Below are 16,891 nucleotides of genomic sequence, written 5' to 3'. Positions count from 1 at the left end.
TTAGAGTAGGGGCCGTTCAGACCCATGACTGTGTGGCTCATGAGAGCCATAGCTCTCACCACTCTGCTGTGCATTTGAGAAACTACTTCAAAATGACCCAGAGGCACACACCACTTGTGTCACCATTGAATTGCCTAAAGGCAACAGGAGGTTCTTCTATACCTGTCAGAGCTCTTGATGGAATGTCTGCCCAGCCCCCGCCAGGCCAGCTGCCCTTGGCCCCTCCCCCTGCAGAATGTCTGGGTCCAACATTCCACTGGGGTTTACATTTAAACTTTGCCCAGCTTGGCTCAGTTGGACCCTGAGAATCTGTTACAGACAGGTCACTCTCTGGATCCTGTACTGACTTTTCCCACTGTGGAGACTGTGAGACACTGTGTCCAGTGTCCTGACCTTTGGAAGGAGGTGAGCCTGGAGGGTCAGGGGCTTGTTATCTGAGGAGCAGTCACCTCCCAAACCCTTGGGAGTTAGAATGGAGTACTTCCCCTGAGGTCAACTCACTGAGCAGAAGTAAGGGAAGGAAAGAGCCTTAGAGGATGCACTTGACATGGCCCAGGAAGCCCCAGGAAGACTGATACTGCTCATGGGGAGGCGGGCTCCTAAGACCCAGGTCCAGGCTACTCAGGGGAAATACATTGGGTCAGCAGAAGGGAGAGAGGCCAAGGGCTTGATTCCTTATACAATGGACACAGGTCACTGCATGGTTTTTTAGGCAGTCCCAGATGGTGTCACAGTGGTGGTCAGTTAGGGCTCCCAGGAGTCAAGATGCTGAGCCCTGTGCCCATTCCTAAGACACAGGGAAGCTGCCTGGGATGTCATTCTGAGGGGATTGACCGAGAGTCTCAGATCATAACTGGGCAGTGGTGAGGAGTGTTCATAGCTAGAAAACTGCCCAGTGGGTCTCATAAATGACCACAGTCGCAGTGTGATATACTCTCTGTGGGTGAGGCTGCAGGTTTCTCCAACTGCCACAGCCCAGGCCACCTTGCCAACTTCCTGCCCAGGAAAACTTCTCCTTCCATTCAGACAGTTGGTGTCCTTGATTCTTGAAGGGCAGGGCACCCAGGAAACCTCAACCAACATAGATTTGGGCCTCTGGGGGGTCTTCTGAATGGTTATCTCTGAGTGTAGGCTCAGCTCCTTGTTTTCAAATCAACAGGAAGACTTTGCTTATCTTCCTGGTTTGGTTGGTACTCCATGAAAAGGGAGCACATGTGGGGTGTTCATTTTCCAGGATCAGGTTTGAAGATGACTGGGTTCTCATGAAGACAGGAAGGAGAGTGGCACACAGTTAGGAAGGGTCCCCACACGTATTGTCATTGGAACTTAGGCAGGTGTCCTGATTAATATGTGCAAGTGTTGAAGTGTGGTGCACCTCCCATCCCTTGACTACACTCTGCAGAACGTCCTGGTGGACAGGGATGTGCTCCAAACAACCTTGCCACAGGTAGCAGCTGGCACAGGCCTGATCCTCTGTGACACTTTCCTTCCATTTATTGGGAGCTCAAAGGAAAAGGACCTCAGAATGACTCCAATTCCCAGGCCCAATAAAAACATGACAGTGGCCGTGAAAATCTCTGAAGAGCCGCACTGCTCATAATCCCACCACCTCCCATGATCCTCAGAAGCTGTTGCTGGTCATTCCAGGAGACGATTTGGGGAGCTCAGTGTCTATCACATAGACCTCTTCCCTGTGTCATAGCAGGAACCAGTGAACACTGGGGACACAGCTGGCCAGAATCTGTCCCCCCACAGTGTTTGCTGTGGGAAGTGCTGGGAGAGGCACCCACATGCTGGGCGGGGTGAACTTCAGGATTCCTCAGCCTCTAGCTAGGCAGAGATCTTAATCAGGTGTTTCTTGTTTGTTTGTGGAAGCCTAGGAAAGAAGTGGAGGGGTACACAAGGAGTATTAGCAAATGGAAGGCTGAGGAGGTGGTGGGGCAATAATCTTTAGAACCCGTCACCTTCACAAACGACCCTGGAGTACCTGCATCTGCCCTCGAGAAGATCCCTTTCCTGTTGGCGAGCATGGGAGGGGCATGGTGCCACTGAGCAGAGTCACATTGATCCATTTCTAGGGAGTCACCTAGGAGGCCAATGGATTGTCTGCCAAGGATGCACAAGGGACCTCTCAGAGGCAGGGAAAGCTGAGGTGCCACAGTCCACTGACAGCCTTCAGGGAGCCCTGGTGTACTGGGAACCAGTTTTCTCAGGGTAGAACTATGACAAAGGGAACACAGCATGAAATTCACTCAGGGACAATTGCAAACTGCACAATATCCCTGCCAACAGGGCCCTGAGCTGTGAGCATTTGTCCTCAGATTCCCACTGAGTAAGAAACTGGGGGCCTGAATCCTGCTGCCATTCCCCCTCCTCCATTCTCCCCTTTCTTTGCCTCCACAGCATCTGCATTCCAGAGACCAGGCATGAACTTCAATCCTGGTGCCCACATGTCTGCGTTCAGGGGCCTGCCCTTTCTTCCAGCTGCCCCCGTGCCAACACACCAGCCGTTTTGGGAGCCGCCTCTGGCACCACGGGTGACTGCACCCATCTCCCAGGCTAACCCTCTGGTGCTGTCCGCTTACCCTGGACAACTATATGTGCCAGGGCTGTCCACCCTTGGACAATGTGGGCCACAACTGAGGCCAGCAGGGCCCCCTCATATTCAGAACATTGCCCACACTCAGGCACCCCTCAACTGGGGGGCCCCAGGGGTCTCCTGTGGGGGTGTGGAGCATCCTGCTCCATTCCTCGTGGCACCTTCTGGTGTAAGGACCACTGTGCCTGCCTCAGCAAGTGGGGGGATCCAGAACTATGGGATCCACTGGCACCTGGGCCTGCGCCCTCCAGCACCTCGGCCATTTGCCCAGGTGGCCCCCATCATGTTCCCAATGAATGCGCGCCAGTGGCCAGGTACAGTGTATGGGGCAGGTGCACCACCCATGTTCCCGGCTGCGGACTCTGGTGGACATTCCAGCGTCTATGAGAACTTCCGGCGCTGGCAGCGCTTCAAGACCCTGGTCCGCAGGCACCTTCCTCAGACTCCTGATGTGGAAGCATTTTCCTGCTTCCTCATGTGAGTGTTCTCCTCAGGCTCCCCCTTGAGCTCTGTGAGGAGGAAGAGCGTGGGTTGGAGAGAGGAGGCTGGGATGTAGGGGAACTGGAAGAGAGGTCCTGAGGTTGAGGGGACAAGCTGAGACCCTTACACTCCCAGATGTATCCCCTCACACCAGGGAATGAAATGTGCCTTATGTCAGGTGCCCATCACAGTCCTGTGAGGGCAGGAAATCTTTGTTTCCAATGATCATCACCATCACAGGAGGACTCAAGGTCAGAGGAGGTTCCTGGGGTAATGTGGGCCAGGAACTGGAGTTGGCTGTCTGACTCCACATAATGCTCCCTCCCCCAGTCATTTCACCTTCCACCATAGACCTGATTATTCCTGGCACAGAGCACATCCCAACCACAAGTGAGCTTAGGGGTGCTGGCCCCTAGACAGAACTCTAAAGATATCCACACACATTGTCATGAACTCCTGATTGGGACCCGCTGGTGATGTCACACTCAAGGGGATGCTGTCTTTGGACACTGCATGGGCTTGTTCATCTTTCCCCAGTTTGTAACTGTGCTCCCAGGCCATTCTGTGCACTGTCTTAGTCAGCCTGGGCCACCATACAGGATGCTGTGGAACACGTGGACACAGACACAGGCAGGCATTCCTTTCTCACAGTCCTGGAGTCAGGATTCCCAGGTAACGGGTACCTGACCTAAAGTCCCATGAACGCGCTCTTCTCCTTGCTGGGAAGACAGCTGGCTCACCTGTGTCCTCACATGACTGACATCTCTTCAGTGTCTCCTCCTTCTCCAGGAAGAACACCAATGCCCCCATGAAGCACCACCCTCAGGGTCTCATCTAACCCTCTAAGCACTAAAGCCAGGCTCCAGATCCCATCACACTGGGGTTAGGGCTTCACCAGGTGAATGTGGGAGGATAACCACATTCAGCACCTAGTACAGCACATCATAGAGGAATCCAAGCACAATCATGCTGGTCAATGCAGCCCTTGGTGTTCAGGTTGGTATGAGTGTCCTGGAGTCCAATGTCAATACTTTGAGGTGCACATGACTGGGAAGTAGTAATAAAGTTAGGAAGGTATGTTGGTCTGCCGATGAAGGAGGGTGACCTTGTGGACACTGATCCTGATGAATTCCAGCCCAGTGCTTCGGTCTCTGTCCCGACGGGAGCCCACCATGACCATGGAAGAGGGCCTGCGGAAGGGTTGGAAGGAATGGCAGCGCACCAGCAACTTTGAACGGATGGTCTTCTATGAGACCTCACAAAAGTGAGCTAGCTTCCGGGGCCCAGAATCTAGGTGGGAATCCAGGGTTTGCACAGCAGGGTGGGTAGGGCATGTCACCTACCTATGTGTTGGCTCTGAGGCGTCTAGCTCTCCAAATTGCAGCTCCTTCTAGCTGAAGCGCTGGACATCCTCTCGACAACAATCCCAGAATCTCCAGCCTCAATGTTTGTGATTCCAACTGTGTCTTGAGGTTCAGGGTCCCAATGGGGAGGAGAAACCAGTCCAGCCACACTGACTCCTTCTCCTTTGTTGTCTGGGCAGAGGTAAAGAGTTCCACTAGCCTCACACACACCACCTGCCCGGGAACTGGCACCTCTTTAGAGTGGGGACTACTGGAGCTCATGAAAGTGGTACGCGTTCAAGCCAATGTGCCAGAAGGGGGTGGCAGTGAAGAGTGCACGGTCAGGGGCATCCAGAACCTCAGATGCCCTAGGACAGGTCTGCGATCTTTACTGCCTTTGCTCTATGAAATCCCAGACATTCCAACAAGTGAAAGGAAGAAAAAGAACCAGCCCTCCAAGGAAGCAACCCAATGTTCTCAGTTTAGCTTCCACCTCCACATGACCCCTCCTGTGCCTTTCTTTCCCAGGTGATCCTTCCAAGGCTCAAGGTCCCAGCCTCAGCATCCCTTAATTGGGCCAGGACCCTCATATACATCATTTCCCTGACCAGTTTCTGGAACTTGCCTGATCCATGTGGTTCCTGGCAGGGACAGGGGAAACAAGGGTCACCTAGGGGCTATGCCGCGTCACTCAGAGCTCATTCCCTTCAGGTGCTGGCTGATGTGGTGTTCCCTCAGAACGGCCATTCCTCCTATGTAGCAGCTCCCTCCTGGGCTGGCCTGGCCCACTTCAGGACACAGATCCATATCTCTGCCCCCAGCTCCTCCCTGGTATGGGGCTAGCACCTGCCTGCTATGGCTGACCTGCTTCTCAGCTCAGCCTGTGCCTCCCTTGCCCACCAAGGTTCATGGAGTTTGAGGCTGCGGAGGAGATGGAGGATCCAAGGATGCAGTTGACAGGGGTTTTCCAGTGCCGACCTCCTCCTGTACCTCCAATGCTGCAACTGTCAAAGCCGCCAGTCCTGGAGGCTTTCCAACGCCCAGGTAGGGTTTCCTCTTTCCCACAGGAGCCCACGACAGTCTCTGAATGGTGACAAGGGCTAAGGCAAGTTGTGGTCTCAAATAAGACCTTTTCCTCAGTGTGGGGGATTTGGTCTTGAAGCAGAACAGCCCCCAGCCCCTGAGGTCCCTGCCACCCAGTCTAAACTGCGTATTCACCCTTACAAGTACACAGCTCCTTTGTCTCCTTGTCTGTCCAAAGAACACACATATCATCTGCACAGGACTTGGGTCCTGGAGGGTAGAGAACATGGAATTTCAGTCTCTCTAAACGTCCTCCCGCTAGACTCTCCTAGATGGCGCATCTGGTGCACTGTTATATCCCTCAGGTCCTAGGTCAGGTTGCCTCATGCATGGCATGCCAGGTTAGGTCCACTGAGCCTTGCCTACTACCCAGTGTTTGGGATGAACACGGATCCCTCATTCATGCACCACTCTGGTCTTCCCTGTCCTAGGGTGCACCTCCAGAGAGACCAACCCCAAAATACAGCCCGCCTGCTCATTAACAGCCAAACCAAAGGCACCAGAGACCAAGGTGCCTGAGACAAAGGCACGCAAGACCAAGGCGCGCAAGAACAAGGTGGCCAAGACCAAAGGGCCTGAGACCAAGGCGCCTGAGGAGATCCCACCTGAAGCCATCCAAGAGTACATGGACATCATGGATGAGCTATTTGGGCCTACCACCTTTCCCACATGGGAGCCCTCCCACTTGTCCACAGAAGAGCTTGCTGAGATCTTGGGAGAGGAAGGACTGGAGCATCAGGCAATAGAGGATTTATACCCAGACTCAAGTCTCCTGAGCTACGTCGATAAGGACTTTATCAACAAGGTGGGCTGCGCCTACAATCTTGGTGTAGTCAAGGTTGCAAAACTCATGGAATTGATCATCTAGCACAGATTCTCAGCAGAGTTGGTGTGTGTATGTGTATGTGTGTGTGTGTGTGTGGGGGGGGGTGTGCATGCACACACACACACACACACACACACATGCGTGCCCTCTTCTAAATGTTTGTAGCAGGTCGTTGGGCTATAATAGCCCCATGGTGTAATGAGAATGGGATCATCATTGCTTCCTGTTTCTACTAGAAGTCTTCCTGACTTGGGGCTATTTACTCCCAAGGTCACTCACACTCTCTTCCTTCTCATCCCAGGCAGAGAACATAATTCACTCCCGCTTCCTGGAAGAAATACTTTCCTCTGAACCATGTATAGATATCTTGTCGCTAACAAAAGAGCTGGACCAGGAGGAAGAACTCACGCCTGCCCAGGTAGAGAGGGAAGTAGGGTCCCCCAGTAGACCAGGTAGGAGGTACACGGGTTATACTCCTCACAAACAATGGCAGGAACACCAGGGGTTGGGGAGAAAGAAAAGATAGAGAAGAGAAAGAGGCACCCCAGAGAACTATGGAGGTAGACAAACCAGGTTTAGGGGAGGTGGAGAAAGACACCACGTGGATAAGGCAGAGAGCAATACTGGCCAGCTAGGAGACAAAGGGACACAAATAGACAAGAAAGGGAGTGGCCACAGGTGGACAGAGGATCAAGGGATAGCACGTAGATGAGGAAGGCACAGGACCCTAGTCATGTGGCCCACAGGACGTCATCTGTCCCTATCCTACCTATGATCCATGTTTCCTTGAGTGACTTCACAGGACACAGGATGTAGAAGGGAAAGGAAGGAGACAGAAGATTCATGGATGGGTTCAGGGCATCAAGAAGAAAGCCCAGGAGGGTGGCCAGCAGAGACTCAGTCTGTCCCTTCACTTCCCACCTCCCATAGAAATGATTGTCCCAGTCCCTGTGGCCCATGTCATGCATGTAGAAGAGTTGGCCAGTGCCCATATTCTCCTTCAGCTTGTGAAGAAGCAGCTCTGCAGGGGCCTCAAGGTCATGGTATGTCCCAACAGGACTCAAGAGCTTCCCAGGCACCTGCCAACCAAGGTGCAGAGAAGCGGAAGCATCACACTGATCAAGGGGCCAGCATGGAGGACTGGTCCACAGAGGTGGCTTCCCAGGTCACAAAGAGGCGCAGGGCCATGGAGCCAGAGTTGCTGGGATCGAAGGACACTGCTGTCCTCCAAGGCCGTCGCGGGTCATCCTCGTTGGGGACCATCCACTCCAACCATCCTCCCCATAATTGCAGATCCTCCTCCTTAAACCTGGGGAACAAAGGCGTAGTGGGTCCCAGAAAAGCCACTTCTGCTGGGGGGCCACATAAGACAGCCAATGGCTGCAGTGTGGACGATGAGCTCCAAAGCCTGGATTTCCTCCTTATCTCCCAGCACCGCCTGCTGCCCTGGGGACTGTCCCAGAGCCAGGCCCCTCCAATAGAAACCCTGTGCTCAGGAGACCAAGCACTCCAGGCCCCACCCCCCAAGAGGGGACGCCTCAGCTCCCACCCTCCTCCAGGTGCCAGGACCATGAAGAGCGCTCTCACTGGACGCTCATGCAATGTGCAAAAGATACCCTGCACTGGGCCTCCCCTCCAGGTCATCGGAGGGCAAGGTGTGGACCTGGAGCTAGGTGGAACCTCACGGCCTCAGAAGAGAAAGTGTGTGTCATCTGGCAACCAGAAGAAGAGGCCCTGAGGACAGCAGTGTTGGCCGCTGGCCTCTGGGGTGGCTGCCCCTCAGGCAAGATCTCACCTTTGCTTCATTCTACACCAGAAGGGCCAAAGGTCTTCAGCTTGTGAAGACCTTCTTCCCCACACAGGGCAGTTCCTGCGGGTTCTCAGGAAAGTGAAGGGGGTGGGAGGGTACAGGGAATGTAGTAAGAGGGCAGGTGGGGGGCAGAAGGGAGGGTACTAGAGGGGAGGGTCACAATGTTCAAGCCTTGGTGGGAAGCTGTACCCTGGTGGACTGTCAGTTATAATAAAGGCAGTTTGGTAGGAAACATCTTCTGCAGCTGCTGCCTTCTGCCATGTGGTCTGTGCACGTCCATGCAGTGAGAACTGAGAAGAGATAACTCAGGTTGCCAGGACCAAGGGAGCACAAGCGTCCATCCACTGGGTCTTGTTTGCAGATTTAGACTGGTTCTTCCTCTTATCCTAGGACAAAACCCTAATCATCGCACCATTGAAAAGGCCTCTCTTGGTTTAGGGAATCTTCTCTGGGCATCCCTTCATGATCTGTGTCCCTTAAACATCTCTCTTACCAATTATCAGAGGGCCAGACATGAAGAGGAATCACAAAGAGGCAAAGCACATCTTCCTTGGTGGTGTAGCTCTGGGATCTGAGGACTGACATGTGGCTCTCAGACCGTAGTGTTAGTCCCCTGACACTGAATGTCATCAAACCCCAGCTCCTAGTGGCAGCAGTTCTCCTGTTGCTTTCCTGGGGGCAGCAGCCAGCCACTTCCAAAAATGCCCTGGAACTCATCTGACAGACCTAGCATCTCCTGTAGCTTGCCACTGCTCTGGGTCACTCTCTGTGCTGGCCACCTTAAGGTTGACCTGCACAGTTTGCCAGTTTTCAGTGCGACCAACTCGTCCTGCTCCAGTTGAGATGAGAGTCTGAATCTACAAACTCTACCCATCCCTAAGAGCCTTCATTAGGACTCATGCTGCAGCAGAATGGGAAGAGGTACAGATCATGAAGGGATGCGCAGCCACTGTTGGCATAAGGAGATGGGGAAACAAATTTATTTGAATTCAATAGATGGGCTCAAGCATGCAGTGTCCTAGCAGATACCCCCAGTGTTTCTGCCTAAGCATGGTTAGGGGAAGGACTCCTTGCTCTCCAGGCTTGGGACCACTTAAGGGCCCCCAAAGGGCGGAGTCATCTGGGGAGGACCTGCTATGGAAGCAAAAGGCTCTGAGTGAGCATGAGGCATTTGTGGCAGCCATGGCCATCACAGACAGGGGCATGCTTTTCTATAACATGCCTCTTGAGATCCTTGGTCCCTCCTGTGTCCTTTGGAAGGAGAGTCACTTTGGAGCCTTCAGTCCCCTGTGCCATTAACCAGGTTTCTGGCAATAAGCCTGGAAACAGTGGTTTTGTCTTTTTTCTTAGACAGCTTCTTTCTCCTCTCCTGAATGATCATGGACAGTGTGCTTGGACTGATCCCCAGCACGGCCATGGTCTTCCTGTGTAGTGGCCTGAGGAGAGATCATGGTCTTCCTCCCACCCTCCCACCCCCTCTACAGTCCTGACCATGAACTCCCTGGGGACCCAGCAGCCTGGAGGCTCTGACTGCATCCCAAGGCAGAACCACCACTGACATAGCTCTGACCCTCCCTAGTGTCATCCCTGCCCTGACCACAGCCTGACCTGTGTTCCTTGTGGCCGTCCCAAATGTAACCAAGTTCTCCTACAAACCAATGAGAAAAAGAAACTGAGGCTACACAACATGGATTGCACATTTACAAAACCGGGAAGTTTGCAAAGGAGAATGGTTTAATTACAAGGAGGCTAAAGTTTAGTGCTCCTGATAAGAGCTGGAGTGAGTTCTGACATGCACAAAAGGGATCAGATGTGATGTAGTTTGTGGTCTGTCTGTGTAATCAAACACCATGGTTCTTCATAGGACACAGGTTCCATGGGTTTCACAGACAGGGACAGAATGTTTTCTCAAGTATTTCTTGACAACTTTGAGCCCTCCTATCTCATTTGGATGGAGAACTGCTTTGGAGGCTTCAGGCCCCTGTGCCATTAATCAGGTTTCTAGATGTAATTCTGGAAACAGTATGTGTTTAGACAGCTTTTTTCTCCTCCCCTGAATGATGCTGGTCAGCGAGGATGGACAAAACCCCAGCATGGCCATGGTCTTCCTGGGTAGGTGGCCTGATAAGAGGACAAGGTCTGGCTTCTAGGGGAAGAAGTCACAGCGCCCTAGGGAAATGTCAACTGACACAACCAGCAAGACCCACTCCCCCTATTACTGATGTGCTCTGCTTTCTGACGGTGACCACAGGGACTGGCCCCTTGTGGATGCATGCCCTTGGTTAGCTGCACCTTCATTGAAACTCAGTTGAAGAAACTCCTCCTGGTGTCTCTGCACTGGGTAGGCTTGGTCAGAGTCTCCTGTTTCCCGGGACCTTGGCCAGCCTGTGCCATGCCAGCCAACATCTGAGCCGTGGTCTGCTAACATCTTAAAATTTATACTTTAGCTCATTATAAAAATCTTGAGGAAGACCTTCTCATGACACACATCACTCATCAAATATTAGAATTCTAAGGTTTTCAGTAGACTTTCATAGACTTTGCCTCCATATCAGCAATAAATTCATAGACATAGGCAAAGAGGGCTGAACTGAGGGAAGGGGTCTAGAGAGATGCTCTAATATAGGGGGCAGTTATAAGGGGCTGTAGGGACTGCTGTCCAAGAGGAATTAGTCTGTGGAGTGGGTAGGAGCCCTCCTGGTTAGAGAGCTGTGTAAAGAAAGCCATGATGTCTCTCAGTTCTCTTCAGAGCAAAAGAAAGCTACATTTTTTTGCATGAGAAATTCATGTGGGCTGGGGCTGGGGCTCAGCAGTAGAGTGCTCGCCTAGCAGGTGCAAGGCCCTGGGTTCCATCCTCAGCACCACATAAGAATAAATAAGTCAAATAAAGGTATTGTGTCCAACTACAACTAAAAATAAAAATATTTTTTAAAAAGAAATTCATTGTGAGCACTTACCACCAAGTGGAATAGAAACCCTTAGGGCGTGGGCAGTAGTAGGGTGGTTTAGGCCTGGGGATGGGGGAGAAGGAGACATGGGAAGAGACAACTGATAGATGAGTTAGCTTTTGGTCACTGTGACAAAATACCTGAGAAAATCAAGTTCAAAAGAGGAAATTTAACTTTGGGTCATGGTTTTGTGGTTTGTTTCTTTGTTACATGGTAACTTGGACACATTGCTTCAGTCCAGCGGGAGAGCACTACACTATGGCAGGAGCCGTAGTGAGAATTCCTCTTCACCTCATGGCTACAAGGAAACAAATTGGAGGACATGGTCCTCTGCACATCAAGAGCACCCCACCCTCATGACCGAACTTCTTTCCATTAGGCTCTGATACTTACAGTTTCTGTCATTTCCCATTAGTGGAGATAACACCTCTGAAGTGGGGGTTTAGGATGATCATGTTTTCCTAGGTTAATTTTTAGGGCTGTAACACCTGCTTCTGTTGAAACCACTGACTTCCCTTGGGCCTCTACTGGTGTCTGATGGTGACCTTTAGATGTCTTGGGGCTGACAACCCCACAACTGGATCACACCCACGCCACCACTTTGGGAACCCATGTCCTCTAAAGAACAATGAAGTTGATTACTAATGACAGATATGACCCATTTCACCTCCAGTCACTTTCGTGCATGCCTGAACTCTCCCCAGTTCTTTGTTCCATAAATAGCACTAAACCTTGGCCACCTTGTGGTAAAATCATTGTTCTTTGCCAACCTCCCCATTCCAATGATTGGCAAGCCATGTGGTGCGTAGCTTCCTTTTTACATTTTTTTTCCTCACTGATTCGTAGGAGAACTTGATTGGATTTGTGCCAGCCATGCTCAATATAGGTCAGGCTGAGGTCAGGCTGTGTCACACACTGTGTCAGTGGGGGTCTGTCTTGGGATGGAGTCAGGACCTCCAGGCTGTTTGGTCTCCAGTGAATGCACCCATCAGGGCTTAGAGGGGACAGAAGGGGTGTGACTTGGGTTATATTAGGGACTGTCTATAGTTGGGTCAGTCCCAGGTCAGGGACAGGTCACACGCTCCACTCTGCACTCTGGATGGTCAGGGGCTGTGGGGACCTGAGCTGAGCCAGACCCTGCCTCTGGCTGCTGCTGCTACTGCTGTCGTCCCTGAACCCTGAAGTTTCTCTCCCCACACCCCCAGCCTTTCACACATACTGTGAGGGGCCAATGGGAATACCCGGGTACAAGAAGACCTGCAGCCAGTGAGCAGAGTTTTCAAGGAAGGTGTCATTTTTGCATTTATTTCTTATGCTTTTGCTTCATGTCTGACCATACACTTCAGGACTATAGGGAACTTATTTTATTTGCCACTGTCAGGAAAAAATATCAAATGGAGCAGAATTGGTTCTGGGCACTTGGAATGAAGCAAGAAGCCATTGTTAATCACATACCACTGGGAACCACAGCTCAACCTTTATCTGGGCTGCACCCCACCCCACCATGCTGACCCAAGTGGGACAAACTACCTGTTCCTGAAACACGATTAAACTCTTGATCTTCTGGACAAACCACTCCTTCCACCAAACTATACAGAGACTTAAATTGTACTCATGCCCCTTCCTACAAAATGGCTTATTTTTTCCAGCACGGCAGTCTTCATTCGTAACTCAGTGCTGTCATCCCCAAAGCCCTTGCTGTTAAGGCTCTCCATGCAGCCAGGATGCACTTGGGCAGGTGCCCAAGTTGTAGGTGTTGTCAGGTCTCCAAGGTGATTTGCACTGGCAACCCAACTCCACATTAGGTGCCTTCACCATTATCATACCATTTTTATTTTTCCCCTCAAAACAGTGTTATTGAAATATTATTTATATACTATAAATCTCACTCATTACAAGTAGACAATTCAATGATTTTTGGTAAATTCATGGATTTGGGCAATAATCACCTAACTTGCTATCTTCACTCTTGCCTCCACTCCTAGAAAAATGTCAATAATTTTAAGTCCTTTTTTTTTTCCTATGAGCATTTCCTAGGCATTCCAGATAAATAAAACCACAGAACTTGTTGTCTTCTGCATCCAGCTTCCTTCACTTAACATAACCTATTTGAAGTTCTAGGCAGGTGCCTGTATTATGCTTCTTTTTATTCCATCCCATGGTTGTATCACTATGATATTTGTTTACCAGTTGACAAGCATTTGGTTGTTTGCAGTTTGGAGATATTATGTACAATGTTGCTATGAATATTCCTGTGAAAGTATTTGTGGAGACACATTTGTTTTAACTATTTTATTTTAATTCTTTAGTTTACTTACTTTCTTTTTGGACATGCAGTTTGGTTTTTCTTGGGTAAATTCTGAGAATTGAAACTGCTGGGTCATGTGGTAAGTTTTTGTTTAATATTTTATAAATTTCCAAACTGATTTCTAAAAGGTCTCTAATTTTACATTCCTGCTGAAATGTGAATGGGTTTCACTTTTTCTACATCCTTGCTAAGTTTGGATATCATCTCTTTTATCAGCCATTCAACTCAAATTAAGCGGTCTCCCATTTTAGTTTTAATTTGCATTTCCCTAATGCCTGATGATGCGGAACATATTTTCATGTGCTTCATTACCATTCACAAATCTTTTATTTTTCCAAATAAAAAAATTAATTCCAAGCTCGTCCAGTTTGTATATTATTATACTTATTAGTGTATATTAATTGTACTTAGACACATTCTCATTGCCAAACCCAGAAGCCTCTTAATCTTAAGCATCTCTTACTCTAATAAAGTGATCATTAAAATTAGCCATTGCACCAGGTTATTGATTAAATATTTAAAGGTATTATTTATGTTATAATATCTTTTGATTTCTAGAATTTCCTTTTGACTCTTTCTTGGAGTGTCCATCTGCCTGTTGACATCGCCCACAATGTATTCATAATTATTTCAGATTCTTGATCTGAATTTTTCAAAATGCCCACTAAATCTAAGCCTGGTTTTGATGTTTGGTTTTCCTTGAAGAAATGTTCTCTGATTCTGTTTCTTCTTCTCCTTCCTCATCCTCTTCTTTTTTCTTCTTCTTCTTCATGTATACCTTGAAATTTTCTGTACAAAGTCACATATGATCTGCTGGGTGAAAGGTTCATCAATGTGCAGTGCGATGTTTCGTGCTTATCTGGTGAGTATTTTAGGCTGTTTACTGTTTGACATGGCCATGGGGGTGACAGACTGTATTTCCTCTGCTGTCCTTACTTTCGTCTCCGCTCTTGCCTGTTAGTTGCCCAGTGGATCCTTACTGATTATGGGCTGAGACAGTTCCTTCCTCTCTCATTATACAGAAGCCCTACTGAGGTGGTGCTGAAGTGAGCATGTGGGACAGGAAGCACTCCCTAGTCTTAGGATTAGACCTCACAGTCTCACAGGGAGCCTTCATGCGCTCCCAACCATGATAGGGCAGGAATGAAAGAGGGAGCAGGAGGTTGATGTTTGCCACTCCAAGTCACTTAAATGCAGATAAAGTCATAAAGATCAGCTCTGGCATGACACTTTCTCCTGTAGCAGCTTTTATAGAGTAGAACTAATACTCTGGTAATAGTTCAGAATGGTTATTTTCCCCATGCCATTGCCACAAACAGGGGTACTGTTTGATCCTCTGGTCTAAAGCCTGAGAACCTGACAAGGCTCCTGGAGGTAGCACCCAAGGGAGTGAGGGGCCCCAGTGCTCCCATGGCCTCTCTGGAGTTCAAGTCTCCAGCAACTGCTCCACTGCAGTTTAGGTTTCCTCACCCAGCACTGGTGCCGGTGCCAGGTGTGTGCGCCCTGGCTTCCCTTCAGGTACGCCTTGAGTCTCCAGATAAGAATGTCTCTGCAAATGTGAGGGTCACCGTTTGCCTGGGGACCTCAATTATCTGAAGGACCTAAGAAGAGGTGTGGATGCTCAGTTTGTCAGCCTTCCTGTTTTGAGAGTGGGAGTGAGGACTTCCAAGCTCCTTCTGTTCCAGGCTGGAAGCAGCATCTCCAACGACCTTGGCTCACTTCTTGCCCTCTACAGCTCTTCTACAGTTGATCTTCCAATGAGCAGTAGCCTGTGTCCTTGCACCACCTGTGAGGGTAGGGAGGCCCTAACCAAAAATTTCAAATCCTTCCTCCTGATAATGCTCTCCCCATAGGGCTGCTTGAAACCCTGCTCCAGGCCCAGCCAGTCACTCCCTCTCCTGAAGGCAGTATCTGGAGCTCACATTTGGGAGGGGTCATAAAAAGTCTCTCCTGGGTGATTGAGGCTGGGTTAGGGCAGCCTACAGAAGAGGGGAGAAACAGGCCTTCAAACTCTTTCAAAGTGGCATTGGGCTTACTCCTCTGTCACTACATGCTTCCTATAACATCTCAAGCAGTTTCTGAACCTTATATGCTTCAGCTCACCATTGAAAATAAATGACACTGAGTACTTGAGTTGCTTCACCTAAGGAAAAACCACTTGGGTGAAGCTGATATTCGGTGGATCTGTCATGAGGACTAGGTGTGAGTTGAGATCTCTTGGTTTAGAGTGCGAGAATGCCCACGGATCAGAGAATCTCCCAGCCCCTGCAATAGGAAAGACATTGCCCGGGTCCCCAGCACCAGTCAGCCTGAGGTTTCCATAGCACCAACAGAAGGTGGTACTCAGCCCTGAACCACCCAAGCTCCCCTGACCCTGTGCAGAAGATGCATGGACCACATGCCGTGCAAATAACTCATATGCAGACCATAGTTCTGAGCAGTCATGTCGGGTGAGATCACCTGTTTTGTTACCAGATGGAAAGCTCTTGTCTTCCACCTTCCATAGAGTATGGAGCTCCAAGACCCATCAAAGATGGTGGTTATACCATCATCCATTAGTAGAGGTGCTCTGGCCAAAGGCCAGGATTGTACTTAAAGCTCCTACAGTGTCTTCACACTGGAAAGGCCATTGTTGATCCTTCAGAAGGTCAAAGACAGGGAAGTCCTATTGCTAATGTTCATGAGAGTTCATCCATTCTCCTGTCAGTAAGGGTCCAGGAAATTGAGAAATATCAGGGTAGGAAACATTTACCACTGAAACCCATAAATGGTGTCCAGTTTATGTGACCATCTGCTAAATAAAAGCTCTCCCTTTCAACAAGGGATCTGAACATTGGGGGTGGGTATTGTGAGGCCTCTGGGTTCCTGTTGGCTGCATCAAAACCTGTGTCCAGCATATTTTTGGGAAAGACAGCCACACTACTTTAAAACTTATTTTTACTGGACCCCTAGTATAGGATCAGCTACATCAACAAGGTGACACTGGGATCCAACCCCAAGAGGCATGTGGACACAAGGGTAGGTGTACCCTGGGCCTTAGACAACAGGCACCATGTTCATGGGTGACTGGGCTGGGGAAGTGGACAGTGTCTACATGCCTGAAGCATCCTGTAGATGTAGATGAAAAGCACACCAGGTGTCAAAAAACGGGCAGAGCTCTGAAAATCGCTGCCTTATGAGGATGAGCTTTCAGTCTGGCATCAGGGCCTTCTCTCTGCTTCTTGACCAGATTCCAGCCCCCACCACCGACATCTGAGAGACCTCTGGCTACAGGACAGGACCAGTCGTCATTCCTCAGGTCCACTGATTCCAACTAAGTCTGGGTTGTATGGTAGAAGTGTAGATAGCTTTTTACAAAATTGTTTTCAGTATATCTGCATCAGATCACATATCTACTGAGGGGAAGCACTGCCTCCCTTACACTTGGACACCAGGTGTAAAGCCTGGCCTTCTCTGAACAATCCGGTGCTCCCCAGGGTAGGAGCAGTCAGCCA

General features: G+C 49.9%; 1 protein-coding gene and 2 long non-coding RNA genes across 4 annotated transcripts in view; 1 reads left to right on the top strand and 2 right to left on the bottom strand.

Moving 5' to 3' along the window:
- LOC144370058 (putative serine protease 47) overlaps positions 1–16,891 on the top strand; it is a 405,363-nt gene that overhangs the window by 100,053 nt on the left and 288,419 nt on the right. The window lies entirely within an intron of this gene.
- On the bottom strand, positions 1,473–2,269 carry LOC144370052 (uncharacterized). The gene is made up of 2 exons (XR_013429974.1): positions 1,988–2,269; positions 1,473–1,876 (listed from the first exon to the last, which is right to left on the bottom strand). It is a non-coding gene; the product is annotated as an uncharacterized LOC144370052 (long non-coding RNA).
- On the bottom strand, positions 3,471–5,743 carry LOC144370051 (uncharacterized). The gene is made up of 2 exons (XR_013429973.1): positions 4,423–5,743; positions 3,471–4,269 (listed from the first exon to the last, which is right to left on the bottom strand). It is a non-coding gene; the product is annotated as an uncharacterized LOC144370051 (long non-coding RNA).

This window comes from Ictidomys tridecemlineatus, chromosome 13, assembly GCF_052094955.1.
Source record: "Ictidomys tridecemlineatus isolate mIctTri1 chromosome 13, mIctTri1.hap1, whole genome shotgun sequence".
NCBI lineage: Eukaryota > Metazoa > Chordata > Mammalia > Rodentia > Sciuridae > Ictidomys > Ictidomys tridecemlineatus.
Note: the sequence above shows the minus strand (reverse complement) of the source record. Positions and strands in the feature narration are given on the sequence as shown.